We start from the raw sequence: 26,710 nt of genomic DNA on the forward strand, positions 1-26,710 counted from the left end.
GGGTGTGATGACCACGACCACTCTGGCAAGTGACGAAGAAGAAGTGAGATGCTACACGGGCGTTGACGTTGCGGAACGTCACCGCAGCGGCACCGCAATGCAACGTTCATACAAGCTTTTGATTTGAGGCTAATGGTTTGCTAAAATACCAAGGGTACCTGATCCTGCTGCTGTTTTTTGGGTATGGTTTTGTATGAATATTCCATTAATTCAGTGAAATTAAAATTATCTGTTACTCCTAAGAATGTTTTTGGTGCCTGGCAATTTTTTTAATTTTTATTTAATCTCTAAAAAAACTACGATAACTGTTGCAGCCCGCTTCCCGCTGTCACTGGCGCCACCACTTCGCCCCGTTCAGCTTATTAAACAAACTCCTCGCATCGAGAATAAAGAAAATAGAAAAATCCAGCGCTCATCAGCTAAAAGCCCGACTGTTTCGCGGCGCTAATTAGATCGGGACTCTACAAATATGAGCTGGAAATATTGTTCGTATTGTACTGAAGAGCTAGCGTTAAAAATGTGCACAAGACGATGTAGATCAATTAGAGCCAAATCTCAACCCTTGTATTACCGTGCTATTATTAAATAAATAATAAATAAATATCCTTAGACATTTTACACTGCGCTTCTAGTCCCAAACTAAGCAAAGCTTGTACTATGGGTACTAGACAACGGATATAAACATACTTAAATACTTTTTTTTTTGTAAATACATACTATACATAGAAAACACCCAGTCCAATACGAACAAATATGTTCATGCACACAAATGTTTGTACTGTGTGGGAATCGAACCCGCTACCTCCGGAATAGTAGTCCGTTTCGAACCACTACACCAAACGGCCGACTATTATATTCGTCGCAGACGCATGATGATCTGAAATTATGATGATGATTATGATAAAAGACCTAAGACGTCACCATGTCGCGAACTCCAAGGAGAGGAAATCCCAAAAACAAAAGCCGAAAAAATTCAGGCAAAGAAAATTAAACACAAATTGTCGTCATACCTTGCCAGAAAGAATTTTCATCTACTCGGTAGTTCGACTATACAGGGTGAGAACAAATGATACAACAAGGTAAGCATCCAAAATCGTATGTAGTTGTATCAAGTGCGATTTTTAACAAAATGGTACAGCCTTGACTGTACATCAGCATTCAGTGTATCGATGCGTCCCATGCATTTCGTCACTGCGTTATTTTTTACCCAACGCGACGTATTTCATTTTAACGAGTGAGTACGGCATGCACAGCGGATTGTGTTTTTACTGTACCCGCAGACATAAAAGGAGAATGTGATGGAATTAACATAATAAAATGTATGTGAGGCAACTCATTTACCTACGTAAAATACATTTTTGAAATCTTCACTGTTATTTGAGAAAAAATAATATCTGCAGATGTAATTGATGTTCGTGAGAAGCTCAATTTTTCTCGTGAAGTCCAATGAATTTTAACATAAAAATTACAGCGTAAGTTTTACTGCTGTCAAACTTACGTTATGTAAACTCATATGTAAAATATGGTATTACAAAATGAATAAATCTATTAATGTTTGTACTTACATTTAGTAATATAGTCGGATTCTTACTCACTTTTAGACAGTACAAACATTAGCAAGTAACAAAAAAGCTTTTCAATAAATCACGAGCTGTCCCGGCGTCATTAAAATGCTCTTTCCATTCGGTCCGTTGTACTCGTAGCTGTGAACGGATGAACAAAAACTGATCCATATTTTGTCATTTTGCAGACTTTCCTCTCGTTTTTTGCGAAGTTTTTCATTTTGACGTGCGACGCGAGGACAGTGTGCAATGTATAATGTAAGCACATGTGGTTTGTTATTTTTGCTTGCCATACCTACTTGCCAATACATAGATGAACTAATTAAAAAGTCAGCACAGTTTTTTTTAAATTAAAAACTCTATTTTTTTCAGGTTGTAATTAACTGACTTCTTTTTAGTTAACTGTACTATTTTATTTCTTAAGAATCTAGTTAATTGCCAGCTTTTAATATTTCTAGCTTTAATTCTGTTTAAATACGTAATTTTATCAGAAATAGAACTAACACCCTATATTTTCCCTTGCATGTATTATTCGCATTTGAGCTTTTGAATACATTATGCATTTACATTATTAGTTTAACTGCACAGTTAACTTTAATTAAATTACCAGACCCTCTAATGAACCGTTTGCACAGCATTAGATCGTCTAGTGCTTCCTGATAGGCGTAAGGCATTAGTTTCCGAGGCCTAGACAAACAGGACTCCAATTATTAAGGCAAACATGTGTTTAATTAATCCAGTTTGGTTCGGCGTAGGCAGACCGCCACTCAGTGCGGCTGGATCTAAGGATTTTTAGTAGTATGTGCATATTTGTAGAGTATTAAGCTATGATATTACAAACAATCTATGAATAAATCTTTTAGACAATTTATAGGTACCTTTTTGCAATACCCTAGCAGGGTCCATGGTTTGGGTCTATGTCTATATGTATTATGTATGAACCTTTGTATACCAACATTGGAGCAATAAAGAATTTGAATTTGAAACCTTTGTTTTGTCTCCTGTAATCCGCTTTGCACTGTAGGGAAGTCGAATCTTAACTTTAAATAGACTTAATTTACTTAACTTTTTATAGACCACCCTGGCTAGACGTAAATATATTCCTAGACGCTATCACTGAATCGGTCACCTCCTTCTCGCACTCTGACGGCTTGATATTGGTGGGAGACTTCAACATCAATCTCCTTGATGTCAGCGGCCGTGGGTATAGAGCCTTCGCACAATTCATTGAGAGTCTGAATTTAAGTCAAATTGTCAAAGAACCCACCCACTTCACAGACCATAGTGCCACTTTAATAGATGTTGTGTGCACGGATGTTCGGGTTCCAAATCTGACAGTTAGGCACTCACCAGATCGAGGTGGGCATGCCATGATACTGGCAGAAGTCAAGATTAAAGTGAACATACCAAGTCCTAGATGGGTGACATATAGACCGTTTAAGAACATTCTGCTTGAACGGCTGAATTCGGACCTCAGTGCCATTCAGTGGAACAATTTTAGGAAAATTAATGAGGTTAATCATCTGGTACGGGCATTCACATCATGCACTGTCGGATTGATGGATTTACATGCCCCAATAACTACCAAAAAGTTTAAACATCCTCCCCACCCGTGGATAACAGACACTGTCAAAACAATGATGCGTATTAGGGATAAGTATCACAATAAATATAAAAAACTCAAAACATCAAATTTGAAAGAATGTTACGGAAGAATGAGACGGGTAGTACTTGAGGCGATGGAAAGGGAGAAAAAATGTTACTTTGAAAAATATATAAATACTAACATAGGTAACTCAAAGAAACTGTGGAAGAATTTAAAAAATACGGTGCTTCCAAATAATGAGAGGACCAATGAGCTGCCACCAGAGTTCAATGAACCTAATGTTATAAATCAGCACTTTCTACACATACCAGGCTCTAACGAAGTATCGATTTCTACATTATCTTTTTATGAGCATAATAGGTATAATGCCAAGGCTGTTTTTTCACTCCAAACTGTAACTAGCAGGGAGGTGATGGAGGTTGTTGGGGGGCTGAGGTCGAACGCACAGGGAAACGATGGCCTGGCACTGGATGCTTTGCTGCTCACCTTGCCGCACTCACTCGAGACCTTGACAGCTATTATTAATTGCTCACTACAGCAAGGAACGTTTCCCGAGGACTGGAAAGTGGCAGCGGTGACACCATTACCTAAGACCAACCAGCCGGCATCAGTGCAGGATCTTCGACCTGTTAGTATCCTTCCATGCCTTTCCAAGGTCTTGGAGAGAATAGTATGCAAGCAGCTAACCACATACTTGGAGAAGTACAACATATTACCTGGTTCACAATCAGGTTTCCGCAAGGGACACAGCACGGCGACCGCTTTGGCGGACGTTGTGGATAGCCTTCTTGCGGGTCAAGATCAGGGGATGGTGTCAGCATTAGTGCTTCTTGATTTTTCTCGGGCTTTCGACTCAATCAACACATCGTTGTTGCTGTCGAAACTCAGCTACTACGGTCTTGATCACCTCACTGTAAAATGGTTCCATAGTTATCTGAGCGGACGGAGTCAATATGTCGAACTGAGGCTGAGCAATGGAAAAAAAGTTCGTTCACGCTCTCTGCCGGTAAGTCGCGGGGTCCCACAAGGTTCGATCTTGGGGCCAATTCTTTACATCTTGTACAGTGCTGATATTGTAAAACATATTGCGCACTGTCGCTATCACTTGTATGCAGATGACTTGCAACTATACCTTTCATTCGCTCCTTCTGACCAGTGCGAAGCTATGGCTATGCTAAACAAGGATTTACTTAGCATTTCGGCCTGGTGCTTTGACAACTGCCTCACCTTAAATCCCAAAAAGTCCAAGCTTATGCTAATAGGGACTCCAAAAAACACTGCTAAGATTGACAGCTTCACTGTCAAACTAAATGGGGAGCCCATAATGTTGGTTGAGGAAGCCAGGAACTTGGGACTGGTGTTTGACAGCCATCTCAGGTTTGAAAAACATGTGACTGAATGTGCAAGAAATTGTTTTTATAGGTTGAAGCTCCTGTACAGAATAAGACCTTATTTGAGTGAAAAGCTTAGGATAACTCTTTGTGAGGCTCTTGTATTGTCTAAGCTAAACTATTGTGACACAGTTTATGGGCCCTGTCTGTTAGCAAGTTCAGCGAAGTTGTTGCAGCGGGTTCAAAATGCATGTGCTCGCTTCTGCTTCCATGTCCCGCCACGGTCTCATGTTACGCCATTCCTCAATGCAGCCAATCAGATGAAGATGGAGGCCCGTAGAAAGTTGCACTTGGCGACAATGTTGTTCGGCGTCATTAATACAGGACGGCCGCAATATCTCTTGGACAAGCTAGTCCGTGCACCTTGTCGCAGTGAGCATAAGAGAAGGGTGATTACTCACGTCTTCCTCACTCCGAGACATCGTACAGCGGCATTTCGAGGATCGTTTAGATTTGCAGCGTCTCGATGCTGGAACGATTTGCCCCCACCATTGCGTGCACTGAAAGTGAGACACACCTTTAAAATACAGTTGAAGAAGCATTTATTAGATTTACAAAATGAAATCTACTGATTTGCATACCATCGGAGCACGCACGTCGTTCGTTGGGCTTTGGCGTCGTTCCGGCTTTGAGAACGCTGCTCTTCTTAATTCCCTTTTACCATATGCCCTTAGTCGTTCCGATGTTCTCGTTGGGTGGTTGAATGAGATCCCAATTAAATGTATTTAGGTCTCCCCTACTGAACACCCTGAAAATATGTCATTTATGTGGGTAATTGTTTAATTAGACACGCGGGATTATTCGTCAAGGTTAGAAAAATCCACTCACCTATCATGTTCATCAATTTTCGGCACCTGATTGACATTTTTATTTATTTTAACCACAATATTATAATTTCTACTCAATGGAATTTAATCACAATTTTATAAAAGTTAAGTTAATAACTATGTACATTATTGCTAAAACCGATCACAGATTACTTATTAGAAACCGATTGTTAATTTTATTTTTGTTACGTGGCTGGTGGACGTGGCAAATGTCAAGTCAACTTGACAAGTGATACTTTTTTTTTTTTTTTTAATGTGTTTTTTTTTTTTTTCTCTTCTGTCTCTGCCTCGACTTTTATGGCCGTGCAGTAGAAATGGTTTTTGTTTGTGACATGTCTATGTATGTATTATTAATATTGCTACTTATGTTTTAATTTAATTAGTTATGCATCTTGTTATTATTTAATTTTAAATTTTTTATAATTGATCAATGTATTGAATGCTTAATTTATGATTTTTATTATTATTTTTTTACTCTTTTTTCTTCTGTTTTTGATAAATAGCGCTGCAAAAAGGCACCCACTGAAAATCAGTGTCTTGGCAGTCACACTGTCAAGATATTACTGAGTGGGTGACCTTTTTTGGCAACTTAGTAATATTTTTTTTTTTATGTAATGTCTTTATTGCCTGAATCTGTGGTTGTCAAAATAAAATTATTTTCTTTCTTTCTTTCTTTCTTTCTAAATTTCGTTGCGTTTCTAATGACAGTTTCCTAACTTTCCCCCGGGACAAACTTGACCATCGCTGGTTGGGTTTTTATTAGCGGTCAAGCTGTAGATCCTAGCTACACAGGAGTTGCAGCGGTGGGAACGAAAGGTAATTTATAGTAGGTACCTAGGACTTTTCCTAGTTTATCAAAGTAATAAACTTATCTAACTGCATGTCAAGTCCCCAACATAAAATACACGAAACTTGGACGGTAACAAAAATAGACGTTTTACAGAATAATAACCTTTTGAAGACAGAGTAACTTCGACGGCGACGTAAAAAATAAAGGAGGAATTCTTAAGCGCGCTCGCGATATTAAATAACAGGGAAAATTCTGTTCGCTACCTGACGAGGCGCTTCAGAAGCTACCGAGCACACCGTGACACCGTTGTCACTGATATTCGTCGTATAAAGACCTTGACTATCATTTGAAATGATATTTTTTATTCTATTTTTTTGTAATTTTGAAAGCACTGTAAAGACAATAATTGCAATGTTAAAAAGTAAAAGACACTTTCTGTTTTTCTTTTAAAGTGCTTTTACCACTATAAGTAGATGATTAGCTCGAAGGCTTTACGTAAAAAAAAAACTGTAATTTATTATATTCAAATAATTATCATCCTTTTATAATAGTATCTAAGAATTTCACCAGAATTTACTATAATATGTTAATGTTTCAAAGAGGCTCTTTTAGGCTCTATGCATGTTCTAGTATACAGCAATGATGGATACAAACTATAGTAACTGTCGCGGCGGTCTATACACGCGCAGTGATCACCATCGCTATCGCGGACGCGATCTGCACATGTTGGTTTGGCCGAAGCTTTACACATTAACTACTGCTTACCTTACGAAGCATTTCTTCAAGGGAATCCATATCGGCGGAGGCGGGCTCCCCGCCCGCGCTGCCGTTCACACCGTTATTGTTATTCGTCATAGGTGAGCCGCACCCCACCTCGCACCACTCGGACACATGTGAATTCCACTTAGGTAGACCTCCACTCACAATACACTCGTGTCACATTCGACGTAGTGGAAACGCACTTCACTGATTTAAGCCTTTTTGATGTAGGACTAGGTATTTATTGACTAGAATCTTCGGAAGACTTAGAAATCTGTATTGGAATAAATCAATTAAGTATACGAAAGGAGTTGAAGCACTAAGAATACTTTAATTTCAGAGATGAAAGCGTCTGAATTATGTAACAAGGAGCTTAAGAATATTGCGCAAAATATGAAGGTATATTTAAAATAAAATTCTCCAGCAAAGTATTTGCGTCTGGAACCTTTGATGTTCGGAACGAAATAAACTAAATTAAATAAGACTTACATAACATAATTTGGTTCTTTTGACTGAAGGGCTTAAAATACTAAGGATTCTTTATGTAATCAAGTTATTTTGAACTGTTGGATGATGGCAGTGCAGAAAGAGCGTACAAAAATCTTCATATCGGCGATAAATCGCAATAAAATTATAGTTGATTGTCCATCTAAGATAGAGAATCTACAGAAGTCCACAAAGTAGAAATATTTTGTGAGAAGACTGTAATTTGAATTTTAATAAAAAACAGTTGGTAAGTACAACCCGGTCAAACGAAAGAGGTCGTAACGCGCTACGAGAATTACCTACAGATAGCCAGCCATGTTCGGATTAATTCTGATTTTAACTAACAATACACTGTGTCCCGTCATATCAATTACACGAATGTACCCCCTCCCCCATTGAAATAAGTGTGGTAACTGTTCAAACAGCGATAGCTACGTGGCAGGACAGGCGTGACTGCGCATACATTTGCTCCGTAAATAAGTGACGAGCGTTAAGTGACGAGTGATACTAGGTGATACTGCTTTATGACTATGACAGATTGGAAACGCATAATGATCGGTATCTGTCTAGTATGTAGCCACTATTTAGGGAACATTTTAATGTCAATATTGATTTGCTTTTGTTTGTAGTTAGACAAATTAAAAAATCCTTGCTTGCAGCTTGTAGTAACCACTTAACTGACAAACAAGTACTATATTCTTTATAACCTGTCTAAATACGATTCCTCGATTTTGCAGTATCATTGCAATTAAGTTCAGATTACACTCATCATCATCATCATCATCATGTCAGCCATAGGACGTCCACTGCTGAACATAGGCCTCCCCTAATGCTTTCCACGTTGATCGATTGGTAGCGGCCTGCATCCAGCGCTTCCCTGCTACCTTTACGATGTCGTCGGTCCACCTTGTAGGTGGACGTCCCAGATTACACTCGTGCGTTTTTAATTAACTTTTCTAACAACGCGAATCTGTTATATTCTATGCAAATCAGTATTAATATGAAGGTACCTACTCACAGATAGACAGAATGGTCCAAAACATTGAATTTTAACCATATAGGTATTTCATTCTTTATAAAATAAACATGCAAATGCATGCATCTTCCGAATGTCTCCCATTACGCGCTCCCAATCCGCCATAGCTGTTTGTCTTTACCCACATTCGTTAACGAACTCTAAAATGTAATTACATTTTCTGTGAGCGCTCACTTGCTTGATTGTGTTTGCCGAAATTTCGACGTTCTGCCGAAAATTTGATGGACGAGTACGTCACAAATGAAATGAGCACAGAAGGCACACTCCTATAATGCCTTAAAGAAGTATAAATAAACATTTTTCAATATTGATTATATTTTTTATTCCAAGGGAACACAGATCTAAATGTGTAAAGTGTAGATTCTTTGACCAGAAAACTGAATTTCTGTATAATCTGGTTCGTTCATCTCTCTCGCACCTCTTGGGATGGCGGAAAGTGGAAAAATACAAAATTATTATAATGTTTGAAAAATAAACTTAAGGTGTCAGATCCTACCCCTACTGTCAGTATACCTACAGTATTCAATCTTCTGCAATATTCGACAAACAAATTAAATATTTCATTAATATTCATTATGTTTTTGGACGTTTGCCTGAGTGAGAGAGCAGTAGTAACAAGTTTTAGTTATTCGTAGTTATTTTAGTGTAAAGTATACATTAAAGATTGTATTTTCATAAATAGAGTATTGTATTTTATTAATAGTATAAAACCCTGTGATACAAAATGCCTATTAGGTACCTACTTTTATTTCACACTCCCACACAGAGCAACCTTTCTAATCAACGGTATTAAGTTGGTCTATACAAGTCTACATAATGAAATCTACATAAAACCTAGGTTCTACTAATTGTGAATATAAACTAGGCTATATTGCAAAAGCTTAGGTTGCCTGTACAAGCCTGGGCTAGCTAAATCCTCAGAATAAGAAATTCTGTTCAAAACATTCTAAATGAGGCAAATGCAAAACTGGTATTAACATTATTGGTATACTTATACGATATATTAAATGTTTAATGCGATATTCTGAATGAAATTACACGATGCTAAAGCTCTGAACATTGTTGCTGTAATAATTGCATTTGAAAATTGCAACGGGATTTCATTAGCTTAAGTTGTACGACTACAATGTATTTTGTGAAACTAGATATTCTGAAATTACAAAGGTAGCTTTGTATAATAATATGACATTGTAATTACACTTATTTGTGCTTAAGTTAATAAACTCAAATGAACTCACATTAACTGGGATTTAATGAGTAGTTGGAAAGCAGTATTACGATCGTCGTCGACTACTATCCAACCTCAGTTTCACATTGAAATACCATAATATCAAATATTTCGACAGTCATACAATCAAGGACATTTTCAAGCCGTGACTAGTCCTAAATGAAACGCTTCAATCGAATCATAACCAGGCCTGTTCATCTCCGCGAGTTTACATCGAAAACAAAACACGCACGATAGCCCACCTACAGGATACTATTTGACAAGGCCTCACATACGAGCGAACATTGACTCACGCACGTGTATTCTTGTGTATGATGGAAGAAAATATAGAAAATGGTGTACTAAATACTGTGCAGTATTTAACTGCCTAAATAATAATAAAAACACAGAATGTACTTTTTTAAGTTGCCTCAAGACACTGAGAGGTAAATAAGTAGTTAATATTATTCATGATAATTCATGCTAAATCATGTATAGATGACCCACGCTGAACTGTCCCGCCAAACTCAATGACAGGGGGGCGCTACCATCGTTCAACTATATGGTTTCCAACATGGCAAAAATCGGAGCTAGCGATCCGGTATTGACGGTGGCGCCCCACTGTCAATGTCATGCATAGGACAGTTCAGTATTTTGGAACTATATTTCCTCCGCCATTTTCCGCAGTTTGGCACCTCACGTCACATCATTTTCCCGAAGTCAGCCCTATAGCTTCGGCGCAGTGCCGATCACTGACGTTTGTCAACAAAATGGTGCTTGACTCTTGAGACAGGCTTAATTACACCATATTGATAATGACATTGAGCATACATTTTTTTAAATACCTTCGCGAAGTAAAACTTCTGTACGTAGTACTTATTATTATTCTGTGTCATAACCAGTGCCCTATCTTGCCACGTGAAAACCACAAACTAATTCTTTTAATGCAATCACACAACGCTCGTATTTTTCCTCTACATCCAAGACAATTTGTAATGCTCCTTTGAGCGGTATGTTAATACTGAGTACTCCGTTTATGATGCAGATTACCCGCGCTCCGGGGACTGCCGTGACCTTATCTCTGCGCTCCACACAGCACATACTGAACAGAAATGGAAACGTGTCAGTTTGTCACGATCATCATAGATGGGAACGATGGAATTGTGGCGTTTTCAAATAATATGTTTATTTGGGCGTCAATACTACCACTTTTTAACCGACTTCATTTATGCAGCACTTATATAAGGAGGTACCTACCTATTTGACTGCATTCGTACCTCGATGCTCGATGTTAAATGAGGTGCAGTTTCGGATGGTACATAGCTGCCCTGTATGTACTCTCGCCTTGAAGAGGTCCAGATTATAATGCTCTTATTTTTACATAGAGTTCTCAAGATCAATCGATATTATACGCGAGCTAAGTCACGTTGAAAGCGAGTTTTGTATGATGTAGGTACTGTAAAAATGCTAGAAACACAAGCAATTTGCTATAATTACTAAAATTTGAGCATCACTTCTTTGAACCAGTCCAATTGCCAACCACTTTGGTATAACCTTTTCCAAGACATTTCAAACGAAAATTACAGTCGGAAGGAAAACAAATTGCAAGAAACCGGCGCCAATATAACGGCTGTTTGTTAGGAAAGTTTACCATACTCTTTCTGGATTCTTTACTTTTAGAAAGATACGCTGATAAAAGTTACGGTAAAAGTTCATTTTCCCAGGCCATTTTGGCTCCGGCAAACAACCCTTTGCTGGGCAAATACAATTATGCTGCGCACACTGGAGGGTTTCCTGGGCAAACAGACGATCTCCACCTGAGGTGAGCTCTTGTGGATGTGATACTTTGGGGACGAAGAACAAAGGATGATTAATTATAAATTAGACAAATGACGATCTAACTACGAAACTTAGATGAATAAAGCCCTACGCAACAATAATCGCCAGATGATTTTCTGAATTGACATTTCAAAGTATCGAATGACATTAGGACAAACCGTTTTCAAGTTTAATAATTTTCAAACCAACTTGTTTAAACCAACTTTAAATAAAATTTCAATGAATTTTCACGAAAAGCTCGTCTTATCCGCAAGTTTACTGCTACCTACTTATTTTATGGGAAGTTATTATGAGATCTAAGATGGAGGAGGATCCGTAAATAAACAGATACTTGAGCTACTTGATAAAAGAAAGACACCAAAGTTATACATCAGCAGGAATTTTCGCAGAGGAAAAGCAGTTTTCTATTTGTGAAAAGCTTTTTGAAATAAGAATGTAGAATAGATGACTTACAATCTTACAAACTAATATGACCTCTTTTCTATGATTTACAGCCACAAACGAACGCATAATAACGTCATTTGTCCAACAAATGGCTGACCCGACCAGTGAAATGAATTAGAAATCAGAATTTGTGGTCGAAATAGGAATTTAATAACGGCCAATGAAACAGAATAGAATGAAATACCGCGTTATTTCGACGAAAGCCGAATTGCATATTGATTCATGGTTAGGCTAATCAGGAATGACGGTTCATGTCAGCAGCATGTTTTGTGAATTATACAGGGTGGAAATGATAAGTGATTTGACCCGATTATTTCTAAACTATACATGATATCTAAAAACTGGTGATCTTGATCTTGAAAGTTTCACGAGTATTGATAAGTAAAGGGTTACAGAAAATTCAATGTTTCCAGCTTCAGCTTCTGTCTCAAATAAGGGTACAGTACAAGTAATTTCAGGTATTTTCAAAAAGCGAAAACCTTTTTTTTGGGATTCCTAATACTTTAAAAGCATGATATTGGATTTGTATCCTAACAAAGCTGAGTATTCGATAGATATTAAAACCTTTATAGAATTACATATTACTACGATTAGGTTGATAAAATTACAATTAAAAGGAGACATCAGAACTGTATTACGAGCATTCTCATTCAAGTTGATTCGTTCCCAGCGTTATATAGCTCTAGGTTCCATAATAAAGCCCTAGTGAGCTAGCACCTTCACTACGCCAGTCGTGCCAAAGGTCATCGACCCGAGTGGCACGCAACGCACGGACATGCATTTTGTCAATGCAATGCACAGATTGAATTGCAGCTTGACACACAATATTGTCAGTAGCTTGTAATATCTATTACCAACTTGCCTACTTGGTACAGTATGAACTTAGTAGTAGATACCATTAATCAGTCATTCATAATACACTACATTTCCAAAACATTTAATTTGTAATAATTAATTATGACAAGTTTATTTCTGTAGCAACAATGCCGCTAGTCTGCTCGTCTGTATCTTTTCTATGAGGGAATAGCATTTTGACATAATATCTAAAATAACAACTGACTGGCAATATCTTCTATGTTACTCATTTATCAAACACAGTGTTTTTCAACCTTTTTCATGACACGACCCCCCTAGCAAGAAAAAATACTTTGTGACCCCCCTATAAAGGCAACCCACAGGTTGAAAAACACTGATCAAACAAATACATACAAGTATTAAAACAAACTGATTACGTAATATTATAAAACAGTTTCTCCGTCTGGATACGTGGGTTTGACCTTGCTACTGATTAGTTGCATAACCCTGATAAGAAGAATAGAAAAGACAAGCAAGATGTTGCAGTTATTTGAATTCGATGGGTATAGTCCCGTTTAGTCTCCATCTTGAAAAAGGAAAAATGAACTTTATTGGTTTTAAATAGATTCCCGACTTGATTTAAAGTCAATATGGAAATCACACTTCCTTTTTTATAGAGTTTAATGAGTTAAAAGAGTGCCGCCAAAGTTGTGTCTCTATTCCATACAAAGATGTATGTCTATTTTGATTATGTGAGGAGTGAGTGAAGCATAATTTCCCATGCGGAATCTGGAACCAGGAATGGGTTGTTCACATGATAGCGACTCCCATCTCATACATACTGCACGGAATATCTCAATCCAACTATGAAATGTTTGCCACAAAGTAATATGGGCAACAAGGTGTGAAAATATTAAAAATGCATAGAAAATCTTGCGGTAGAAGTTCTTTCCGATTAGTTATTATTGAATTCTATTAAACTCCTTGAATTTCATAAGTCTGATATTGCATTAAATAAAAGGGACAGGTATACAATCTGAAATGTTTAACTGAAATCTTCTTCCTCTAATTCTAATTCTTTCTGAAATTTGAACTGCTACGGGACTGCTCAAGTAAACGATATTATGTAGCCGATTTATAAAGCATACAAATTACACTTGGGCAAAGGCCCAGATAAATTACTTAAAACAATTTATTACCCTTCATAAAACCATTTATTTATAAGCGTTATCACTGCACTATTAGAAAGAGTTGCTGCATTTTTAAACGTAACGGCTATGACTAAATCTTCAGAACCGCATTAAAAGTTGCTCTACCAAAAAAAGGTCAACCTAAAAGGTCAACCTAAATTAGTTATCGAAAAGAGCAAGGATTAAAAAAAACTGTATTTGTATTCTGCCAGTCTTAAAAATAGTCTGTAACCGAGCATGTGTTACTCATACGACCGTACCTATTCACAAACGATGCTTGCTTAAGTAAACCAGCAAACCAAACGCACATCATTGTGATTGGTTCGTGTGTCACCCAGTGCGTCTACGCGCACTGTGAGATCTCATAGTAATGTTTGTAAATACGGGCGTTGGTCACGTAGAGCAAAGAAAAAAACTATAGTAAGTATTTCTATTCTGCCAGTCATATAAACAGTCTGTAACCTAGCATGTGTTACTCACAGTTACACTCAATGAGCGCACGCCCACGTCTCTAATTCTAATGTCACGCTAAAAAGGAAACCCGACACTATTGTGTGTGACAATGGATCGTTATGTAACCGACGTGGTAATGAACTTTGAATAAAACATATTGAATTACTTGTAATGTCGGCTTGATAGTGATGTGAGATGGACATAATACTGCATTAAATTTGTTGAACTGGTTTTGGCAATGTTTAGAATTTAATAGCCGATTGTTTTGCTGACATACAAAATAAACAATGAGGACTTAAAAAGCCTAACTTAGGGCTGGTTTTTCAATCGTCAGAGAAATTTTACTAAAGATTAAACTTGTTAATTTTGACATTTTTCCCACATTGAAACTGTCAATGTGCCAATTTTAATCTTCAGTTAAAAGTTATCTGAAGATTGAAAAATCGGCCCTTATACTTTTGCTATCTTACGAGTATTTACATGCCTCTTATAATGTATGTTTGCTTATGGCAATCCAACTAAAGCTTCTACTGTAAAACATTTCAAAACTTTATTTAAGTTGCAAGCTTAAGTTTGGTGTAAATTATTAATGCTTAAGGTAACAAATCCAGCATAACATAAGCCTTATATTGAAAACCTATTTCAAACTAAAACCAATATCTTGTCTCAAGATTCCGTCGCGACTCTGAACAAGCATAATTTGTTATTATAAAAGTGACAACGTAATTCTGATAAGTGTACCTACCATGAGTTTACGATAAGTGTGCTCGCTAGCGAGTACGTCAATAATCTCTATGAAGATTTTGTTTCTTGAAAGGAGCCGCTAGGGGCGCTGAACAATATGTCATACAAGTAATGTCATTTTTTTACGCAGTCGCTAGCGAGCACACCTTACGTAAACTCATGGTAAGCACAAAGGTTTTTAATTACTCAACCTTATAAAACGGTACATAACGTTTTAATCGTTTGATTACTAATGTTTATAGGCCAGACGTTACTTGCAGCAGCCTTGGCGAGTATTAAGCAAGTGTCGTGGGCGATTCTAAACCAATGCCGTAATGCAGCTCACATGTGCGTGGACGGAGGCCAAGGCGCCTGCCAAATGTGTTTACATGGGCAATAAACAGCTAGAACCAATATAACCTGGCCTGTGAATTATTAGGCAGGAGTTTGCTGACTGACCCATCGGATTAACATACAGATTTTCCATTGTTTTTCGGGTTTTGTTAGTAAGAATTGCCAACGGGGCCCGAAAGGTAGGTATTAAGTCTCCACTGTCTGCATTTTTGGGCTAATAAAAGAATGGTTAAAGGAGATTCAATTTCATTCGATGGGACGACACCCTTCGTGTGTGATTCCGATGGTTTGTTTTGATTCCATTTAATTTTAACAAAGTTGAATGCGTCTCCTTTTTAGTGAAAATAGTGCGAAACTATACTCTATGCGGTTTTTATTTCATTAATATTGTTTCATAGCACATTACCTAACTTAAAAGGTACCTCTTATTTAAAATAGTTACGTAGAACCTGACCTGTGGCGCAGGACCGGTCTTTGTGGAAATCCTTGGGGGTGGCCTTTGTCCAGCAGTGGACGTCTTTCGGCTGAAACGAACGAAAGAACGAACCTAGAACCTGAGATATAACTAGACCCCTCTACTGGACACAGCTTCGAACAAATGAGAGCTCTTGCTTAACTGGTCAATATCCTCTATCTATCCTGGAAAACGTCCCAGCCTGGACTACTCGCAAATAAATCGCTCGACATCACTTATCATACGCGTCAGGTGTTTATTATGCCATTAAGCCCTAACTCAAACACGATGTCGTATGCGACACGTGGTCAGGATGCGTCACACACTGCCCGACTACTAAGTAGTGTTGTAATTGACCACCATTCATAACGGCAGCCATTGTTCTGAGAATAGAATAAATAGACCTTTCCCGCGGTTCTGCTCGCGTGGACACATTTTTTGTTGGACGAAAATCTACTGTGACAGATTCAACGGTGTCCTTTTATTTTTGATAGCAAATGTAGATTTGATTACATCTCTAGAGACGTCATATTAGGTATACGGTGTTCATGCAGGTGTAGATACAAATAGTCCATTAATTTTTAACTAAATAGCGAGATTGGAACGCTCATGAGTAAAAACTTAGATAGGTACTACCTTATTAATGCAGGCTGTGATAATGCGAGTTTTTCTCATTTCATTCACAACTCAACTTTGGACTTTAAGGTCTAAATTAGAGGTATTATTACATCTACATTTGAATTAATAAATATCACGTCGGTTAACCATACACGATCGATCTGGAATTTGGCTCGGTTACAAACGCACCCAACCAAGTACCTTCCTATGTACGTACTCGTACAATCAACAGCACATCAGACTATAAATTTTTGTTGCAAAATAGCTTCTACATCAACGACATAAGATGCTATAGGGTATAGCTTGATATGCCGTCTGTACTATGTAGGCCCGATCCTAATCAGAGGAGGGTTGTTCGCAAGTTACGTGCCTGAAGTCGAACTGGGCAGGACTATTCATTTACACTTGAGAAAGAAATCATACTCTTGCAATCATTCAAAAAGAGATTAATTGATTGAGAAAGAATTACAGGCTCAAATACACAGTTAGGGAAAGGAAGAAACATGTTGAACCAAGGTATCTTCATTTATAAAAACTCAGACAATTATATTTATTACTCGTACAAGCAGCCGCCCGCGACTTCGTACGTGTGGATCCCGGTTTACCTCCTTAGAGGTTGAATTTTGCAAAATCCCGTCTTAGTGAGCACCTACGTTCTAAAAGGAACCCCCATGCAAAATTTGAGACTCCTAGCACCTGTAGTTTCTGAGATTTCGTGATAAGTGAGTGAGTCAGTGACCTTTCGCTTTTATACATATTGATTTACTTATATGGGAATCTGTTAGTTAGATGATGACTACCACCAGTTTGTAGTGGCACGTTGATAGATGTCGGCACACTTATAGTATTGGCTAATTAGGCCTGCATACTTTTGCTATTAGTTTTGCTCCATCTATTTTGTACAGCACAATAAATTCCACAAATCTCACAGCTCAAGCGTTTTCGCGGTTTTCATCTATACAGTGAAGTGATTAAGTAAAATAATAATACCATCATTTTAATCATAATATCATTTAGCTTTAATTTAATTACCTACTGAGAAAAACTCTCTCAGTATACAGTTTTTATTTTATGCAGTTTGAAAATATCAAGAAAGGATAAATTAGTTGGGAATCGTTTGTGGAGCGCACAATAAATACGGACTGGGAAGTGCAGTGGAACTTTCAGCACTGCAATTAATGTTAGTAGCTAGAGTTCGTAGGCTCTTGGTAGAGTGGCCACGGGTTATGGGAAAGTTCGGACGAAATCTACTTGTACAAGATTTTGTAAGACCTATTTTGACTGTTACGCCCGTATTCACAAACATTACTATGAGGTCTAACAGTGCGCGTGGACGCATAGGGTGACACATGAACAAATCACAGAGCTCTATTCAACGCTGTGTGTTCCATTTGCCGCTTCACGTAAGCAAACATCGTTTGTGAATACGAGCGTTAGTTTTTACTTTTTAGCTAGCTACGCAAAATAACATCTTTACAAGTTTTATACCTATTTAGAAGTAATTCCTACATTTAGAATTGTATTAACTATGGCGGACCATACCATCTATTCATTACCCTATCCCAAAATCTAGTACTACATCAAGCCAATTTCAAAATAAAATGTTAAGTTAATTGAATCAAAATATAGATTAATATTGTTTGTTATTGTTGTGTCTACTTAGTTACTGGCGATATGTACAAATATCAGCTAGTGGTCACAAAATGTTATTAAATACTTGTCTGAAGTTCCCTACAAATAATTATGAGTTAACGCGTTTTTTAGAAACTTTAAATTGAGGCATACTTTTGACCTTTCGCGAATCACTACATAGTATAAAACAAAGTTGCTTTCCGCTGTCTGTCCCCATGACCTTATCGATTTTATAAGTACAGAGATGCTGGATGTCAAACCAATAATATTTGCAGATGACACAAACGCTGTTATCACAGCTGACAATTTACTAGAATTAAACTTTAAAGTTAATAAGGCACTATCAGCGTTCTCGACGTGGTTTAGCGTAAACGACTTACTCATCAATAGCCAAAAAACGAACGTAATGTTATTCCAATCGACATCAAGAAAAAATGATACTGTGGAATGCACATTGAATAATGTAGACATTGCAGCAGTGAAAGATGTCAAGTTTTTGGGGATTTTCATCGATTCACTTCTGAATTGGAAGAAAGAGCTAGAGAATGTTGTAAGTAAAATTAGCTCTGCCTGCTATGTGTTAAGGAGCCTTAGAGATGAGGTTACGATTGAGCAGCTAAAGATGGCATATAACGCTTTAGTGGACTCAAGACTTCGCTACAGCATTAAACTTTGGGGAAATAGCTACCAATATAACATCAATAAAGCCTTTGTAGCACAAAAGAGGGCGATAAGGGTAATTTTTCGTCTTCCCCAACTAGAGTCCTGCAGGGATTACTTTATTAGACTGGAAGTTCTTACGGTCCCATGCCTCTATATATTCGTCACGCTCTGCGACATAATTAAACACCCAAACAAAGTGGAGACTCCCCTGGAAAGAGAAACAAGACTTACCACCAGGAGGAAAGACATTCCTACTAGAGGTAACACAGATTGGCCGAGACTTAACATTTTTAAACACAGTGCTTACTATCAGGCATCACGTCTGTATAATGGGCTCCCGATGGAACTGAAGACCATAAACAAATTATCGGTTTTTAAAAGAAAATTAAAATCATTTCTATTGAGAAAGTGTTATTACTCTGTCGCGGAATATATTAATGATAAGTATAATATTTAATAGCTGGACATATTTTTGACTAATTGCAATTTAAAAAATTATGACATTTTTATCGTATATTAATTGAATTATTTTTATTTATTTTTTATTTTTATTATGATTATTTAAAATGACATGTTAGTTAATTGAAATATAATGTAATGTATTTTTGTAACTTGTTCAACGCAATGTATTTTGCTATGAATAAATATTTTGAATTTGAATTTTGAATTTGAATTTGTATGCTTATATCTTTAAAACTGCGCAACGGATTTTGATGCGGTTTTTTTAATAGAATGATTCAAGAGGAAGGTTTTTAAGTATAATTTGCACCTGTGCGAAGCAGGGGCAGGTTGCCAATTATAAATAAATACATAAATTATTATCCATGAATAACGTTTACTGGTCATCCTAGCACTCAAACTGCATACCTGCTGCCTCGCGACGAAATAATACAAACCCTACATGGCGTGTGCTTAAGTTCGTCATTTCGACTACGGAACCCTCTAAAGTTCAAAAGTCCCTAACTTAGAAGTTCTTATAAAAGACATCCGTGTGAATAACGTACACAGTTCATATAGTTGAAATGGCGTGGAGTTAGACTTGTTATAATTTTAATTTACTTTCAACTTATTTTACTCATAAGAATAAGTCATAATCTAGTAGGTAGACATAGCTACTCTATGCATTTTTTTCATTATTAAATCGCTGTTACTATAATACAATGGCAGCTAACGCAAGCAAACTAATTGTTTTAATACCAACAATTAGTTTTGAATAAAATATTTCCCGTTTTTGCAACATTTTCTTTTACCACTTCGCCCCTATTAGCTTTAGGGTGATGCTATATAGCTTAAAGCCTTCCTCGATAAAAGGGTTATCCAAAACAAAAAGATTTTTTCAAATCAGCGCGTTTAATCAAGCAATCTCTTCAGCTTAATAATATATTATTAAAGTGTAGAAGTATAGACGTAGTACTGAAAAGGTTACTAGTGGCGATATGTACCTAAACAGACCTACCTACATGTTATTATAACAAAATTCGTTCCATAGGTATCTTATAGTTTTCTTGTATTTGAAGTAACAAAGGTTATAGTCTGTTAACATGAGACCATTACATTTAAAACAAATGGAAATGCATGTGTGGGAGCTATAAAACTACAGCTAAACTTTTAACTTCGACTTCTAAGTGTGTTTGCATAATGTTGCTAACTTCAGTTATTGGCTTTTACGGTTTTGCAACTAGAAAATGGCCTTTTTACAGCATATAAGGTTTTATATGATATTGTTCTGTGTCTTGAAAGGATTTTTATTGTTTTTGTGAACTTGTTCACTGTGGTTTAATTGAGGCGATACAAAAGTTGGAACATAAGTTTTGTTATGAACGCAATTTACTTGAACCAATAACCATACTTATGGGCCATTGATAATTAAATTGATTTGATTATGCTTGACCTAACTGGGAATCGAAGCAAAATCTACCGATGCTAACCAATAATTGTAGTACCTACCTATACAACTAGTACCTACTTCGAACACGGACGCGCAATAAGCATGACAAAAGAAAAAAGTTTTACAGAAAATATTGTGATTTTTGTTTCCTCATTGTCTTTGCCTGTTTACCATTTCCTCTCCTAGACAATTGATTAAAAATATCTCAAAGAGTCCGAGAATGGTCTGAATTGAATCAGACGGACCATTATGCTGGGAACCGCAAGAATCCTATTGTTGAGGCACCCTTTGTTTTATTGAAGGATTCCGAGTAAGCGGCTTTTAGTAATGAAATCGAAATTTCAGACGTTAGAACTGCTTTCTTTTGGTGAATTTTGACCTCTATTACGATAAGCTTATACAAGAATTTCCACAAGTATTTATAGATTAAATTATATTATCTTATACAGTATGTTAAAATTGCAATCAACACAACACATTTTCAACACGAAGTATTTTAAAAGGCCTGCAGGTTAGCTGTCAAGAAAAATCAAACACTACAGTGATACGTCCTACCACTTTACTCGTATGTATAAGATCAAAATAAACTCTCAAAACTATGTAGATCTTAATTTTATCAATATCAATCGTAACTGCAAAGGAATGAAATTATCCTATAAAACTCTTAAGCCTTTAAAACCAGTGTCATTACCTCTTTAGATAAGCTACAATTAAATAAATATTTACTGAACAAAGTCTATCACACTAGATGTCATCGTTACTCATTCTTCCATCACTCAGCAATATAAATGTCAGATTAAAATTTGTAAAAGTACAAAAGACAATTTTATCAAATACTAGCTTTCCGCCCGCGGCTTCGTGCGCGTGGACTAACATTATCTACATATTTTAAAGAACCCTATTTTTTTCCAAAATAAAATTTAGCCTGTTACTCGTGGATAATGTAGCTTTCGAATTTTTAAAAACGGTCCAGTAGTTTTTGAGCCTATTTATTACAACCAAACAAACAAAGTTTTCCTCTTTATAATGCACTCGTCGTCAAATAAATCGCACCTTCCGCGACAAGCATTTTTAAACGTATGCATCCCCACTTCCCACCAATATTGGCACTATTTAAAAGCCTAGTTCTAAGCTTGATCTCATTGTAGGAAAGGTTTTTACTCCAAAAATGTGTCTTTAGAAGGATCCAGAGTCACTTCTTAAAAAAATAGGTAGTTACGCTTGAGCCAACTTTTATGGCTATAAAACTGTTAAGTTGGGATTAATCGCTATCCATCTGTTAAAGAGGATACGTGAGATCATTATTTGGTTTTGTAACCATAAAAATCGGTCTAATTGATCCCAGAGGTGAGCCCAAAGTGAGGTCTTTTTTCAAGTCACATTTATAGTAAATATGTTTATCATTTATTAAGAAATTGAATGTGTTTTTCTTTAAGGATATTTATTGGGCTTTCAAATAACACCAATATTGTTGGGGCACCATGATTGTGTCAGAAGAAAATCTTTAAAGTTCGCGTCGCGGAAGGTGCGATTTATTTGATGTTGAGTATATTAGTCTAGAAAATAATATTTATCTCATTGTGAACTATGTATATGTCACCGTAAAATTGTGAATTTCGTCAGATTATAATCTGACGTAGTTAAATTACAATTAATTCTGCTCGTTTGCCTCCTATCACATAAAAAAAAAAAAAAACAATCTAACCTAACCTAACCCACTGTTAGTTTACAATCTAACGCGTTATATTATAAACTGACAGAGTTCACAATTTCACGTTGACATATACAAACCTAAACCTTATCAATGGAATCACATTGATTACTCCATCAAATCCAACTCAAGACAGGATATTACGACACAGTTCTGTTAAGGCCAGGTCAGGCGGGGGCGTAGACTAGTTACCACAGAATACATAATAGTTTGTATACCTACTAATAATGTTGGTATTACAACTGATCAAAATATATAAGAGAGGAATTCATAACATAACAAGGTAATGGAATTCGTTGCCTGCTGCTGTCTTTCCCGAAGACTATAATCCGGGCCTTTTCAAGGCGAGAGTGAATAAGCACTTTGGTAGATATGTCCTATCCTAGACTGCATCTCACTTAACATCAGGTGCGATTACCTGCCTTGTTCTGCATAAAATAAGTAAACAAAGATGAGGGAGTAAGACTGAAGATCTAATGACAGTGACACAGTTTTACCGTTCCTGCAATGTGTATGTTAAAATGTTTTAGAGAAAATAATGTTTATGACTAATTTACGTACGCTCTTTCACTTGAACTGTTTATTGTCTTAGTTTAAAGCTTTTTTATCATCAAATGGCATTAATTAATATAATAAAATATTGATATGATTTTTTTAAATTTTGTTACAATATAATATTATATAGCATTAGATTTTTAAGCGAAACATACTGCTAAGTAGTTGTAAGTATACTTAATAAGTTCAGATAATTATTTTATTAGCTCAGTAAGTAATTTTATAATTTTACGATATTTGCAATGTCCAACTATACCTACTCATACCAACCCCTCTTAACTCAAAATGTTTAATATTCATTTGCCCCTTGCCAGTTCATACTTCATATCTCGAGTAGGTACGCTATCTGGAGTTCATACGTGACATAACTGAAAGCTATTCAGATAAAGCCCGTTGTAAGCTCAAAATAGACGACACGTCAAAGCCTTCATAAAGCACCCAACTTTGTACACAATGCCATCTTAAATTATTAACGCGTACTACGTTATGTGTTGGTTATTGAATCTATTGTTAACCACTTACGTAGAGACCCAGGATTATTATTGCACTGTATGCAGAATTAATTATGCACTCCCATTAGCACTAATTCATCAAAATATTGGTTGACTAAATATTTTATGGCACTAATTAATTTAAAATATGCACATTAATTGCACACGGTTATGAAAAACTCAACACGAAATGCCTAGTTCGTTATGTTTTGCGAAATAATTTCGTACCGTCACAACACAGCACTACACGAGTACGACGTACAAATTAAAAATTGTAAACACCGAAATCGCAAAGTCGAATTCACACGACGTCAAAAAAAACACGGCACATTAATTAAATCCGGATTCATAAAGCATTTTCGTTCGCGATAATGCGGACTGAGTCGGAGTCCGCGGATTTTCGTAGCGTGACGCGTCTACGCGTAGCGGTGTCGCGGCGAAGACTGCCGTTACTATAGCAGCCGACGACTACGGCGTAGCCATGCGCTCGCTCGTAGCCACCGGGGTGTATTCTGTATTGCTGTTACAGTCAAAACTCATAATCGGTCAAAACCATTTTTGACTGCAAAAATCAGTCAAGTCGTTTTGACTGATGACCTTGGTCAAAACCACTTTAGACTGGAAAAATCAGTCAGAAGTGATATTGACCAAGCGCGTTAGTCAAAATCACTTTTGATTGCAAAAATCAGTCAATAAGTGGTTTACCTGATTTAAAATTTTACCAATCAGTCAAAATTTATACAAAGTGCTAGGATTAGTGAAAATTACTTGGAAATCATAAAAATGTGTTATAAAATCATTTTAAAGTGTAACATTTTTGTGATAAAGTGTGACATACAAAATGATCAGACCTACCTTAGGTACTACTTTTAAGAAATCTGGGTATTCATCAGGTAAAAGATAAGTAGATTATCAATTTGTTAGATCGGATGAATAACATGTTTGCACTTAAAAGTGGTTTTGACTAACGCGCTTGGTCAAAACCACTTTTGAATGGAAAAATCAGTCAAAAGCGATATTGAAGGGCATCAGTCAAAACCACTTTCGACAGATTTTTGCAGTCATAAGTGGTTTTGACCGATTATGAGTTTTGACTGTAACATTGCGAACGCGTGATGTTACGTTTAAATTGATGAGAGTCCTCGAAGGTTGTTTTATGCAGCCTTCATTCATCAGCTCGCATCTCGTTTGATTCGTAAACAGTCTGTCTGAGCAAACTTCCCGATTCGTCTCGACGATTTTCAGTGTTGACTTTCCAGAATTTCGGATGTTGCTTGCATGTTTTCATTTATAGACAACGGTGTGCTAAAGTTATTGTATAAATACAAGATCCTCCAATAACGTATGATGCTTATTATATTATTAATTGTTAATGATCACTGCCTAGATACAAACAGCTTTTACCGAATACTAAGCCTAAGTATTGTATTCAAAGTAAACATAGACTAGAGTCAGAGACAGACCAGTACTGTTCCAATCCAATCATTGTGAATTAATGTTACCTCTGTCATGGGAAATCGTTTGTTTTAATTTCAGAATTATTTATTAATTAATTAGTATCGTTACCTTTATACAAGAGGATAGCTTTAGTACCTACAGCTTATACATACCGCTTTTATACATGACGATAAATAATTAATGCATGCAGAGGCCTGTCAACATCTGGTCACGCATTCGAGCGAGTGATTGGCGATAGGTGGCGCGGAAACTAGTACAATGCTGGTGGTTCCCAAACTTTTGTTCTAAATTACTGTCAACAGCACATCAGATCATACTTTTTTGTCGCAAAAGAGCACTTACTACTACTGGATAAGGTTGCAAACTGTTTCGCTTGCCGTCGTCTATATTTACGATTTTTTTTTATTGAAATAGTTGTTCAGACTCGCTGTATTGGATACGGGCGATTGAAATGCTGTTTTAAGTCTATACATTATGTCAAATTGGATCTCCTTTATTCTCCTTATAAAGTGCAAAAAGAAATCAAGTTGTTTGACACACTACTTGTACTTTAGGTGTCTAATGCCCGTTTTCACCATCATTCCCCAATTTTTAAGTGACCCCTATAAAAACAAAATTCCTGTTATGTGTTAGCATAGGGGTCACTTAAAAATTAGGGATTAATGGTGAAAACGGGTGTAACATACCCTAAAAGGACAAACAGCTAAACATAAAACATGGTAACAAAATCTCTTTTGAGAGGTCCTAATCGAACTGTGTACAATTACTTCACTGATATTACAATTTGTGTAACATCTGGGGATCGAACTCAAGACCTCGTCGAACTAACCACTATACCACACAAGCGTTAATTAGAATCTTGCGTCTCTATCACACTGACAGCAAACTTTGTAATCCAGATTCCGCCCAGCCTTCTAATGGACCTAGACATTCTAAGGGCCAATCCTACGGACACTTAGGCTGAGTTGCACCACCTAATTTTAACGGTAACTATTACGATAACCGGTGCTTTTTGTATGGAGTTCGACAGATTTTTGACGTTTGTCACAGTTAAATTAAGATGGTGCAACCCAGCCTTATCAAGTTAACAGTTTGTGTAACCGAATGTTAATCGCACGATAGTCGTTGGTTAGTCATTAATAATGAATTTGCAACTTGAAATCAATTCCCATTAGCGCGTTTGGTCACAGCTAAAGGAGATCAGTAGCTTTACTATGAGCTTTCACAAAACGCGAGAGATTAAGGAAATCTGTGACGATTTTAATTCTTGAAAGTAACCGCCGGGGGCGCTATACAATCAGTCTATATTTTATTACGCAGTCGCTAGTGAGTTTGATTAATGTAAACTCAAGGTAAGCACACTGGCGTATCACTAGGATGAAAATGTGAGATATGGCCCAGAACAAGGTTAAATAAAAGTAATTTACTTTTTATTCACTCTTGATCTGACTTCTATGCAACGTTTTCATAAAATAAAACTTATGAATGGTTTCGTAATTTTTTTAAAGGTTTTATGAACATCCAATTCTTCTTTTATTTGCGATTCAATAATGAGATAACTGCCTTTAAAAGCTTTAAAAAAACACCTGATATCTAACGATGGTGTGTTGGCTGTTCTCCAAAACCTGTGTATATTCATGTAACGTGTGTATGTATGTATATGCCAAGCTCTTATTACAGGCTCATAGTTAATACAGAACCAATCTGTCGCCATCTAAACCAGGTTCGCGGTTAGTTAACTAAACAGATGTTTGTTAACAACGTATTTAATCCAAAGA

At 36.7% G+C, this 26,710-nt stretch overlaps 1 protein-coding gene and 1 long non-coding RNA gene across 2 annotated transcripts in view; both read right to left on the bottom strand.

Moving 5' to 3' along the window:
• LOC135078176 (uncharacterized protein CG43867-like) overlaps window positions 1-26,710 on the bottom strand; it is a 409,623-nt gene that overhangs the window by 137,798 nt on the left and 245,115 nt on the right. The gene's annotated exons all lie outside the window — the stretch shown is intronic.
• Window positions 4,641-5,208, bottom strand: LOC135077894 (uncharacterized). The gene is made up of 2 exons (XR_010258541.1): window positions 5,141-5,208; window positions 4,641-5,059 (listed from the first exon to the last, which is right to left on the bottom strand). It is a non-coding gene; the product is annotated as an uncharacterized LOC135077894 (long non-coding RNA).

The sequence above is a fragment of the Ostrinia nubilalis genome, chromosome 14, assembly GCF_963855985.1.
Source record: "Ostrinia nubilalis chromosome 14, ilOstNubi1.1, whole genome shotgun sequence".
NCBI lineage: Eukaryota > Metazoa > Arthropoda > Insecta > Lepidoptera > Crambidae > Ostrinia > Ostrinia nubilalis.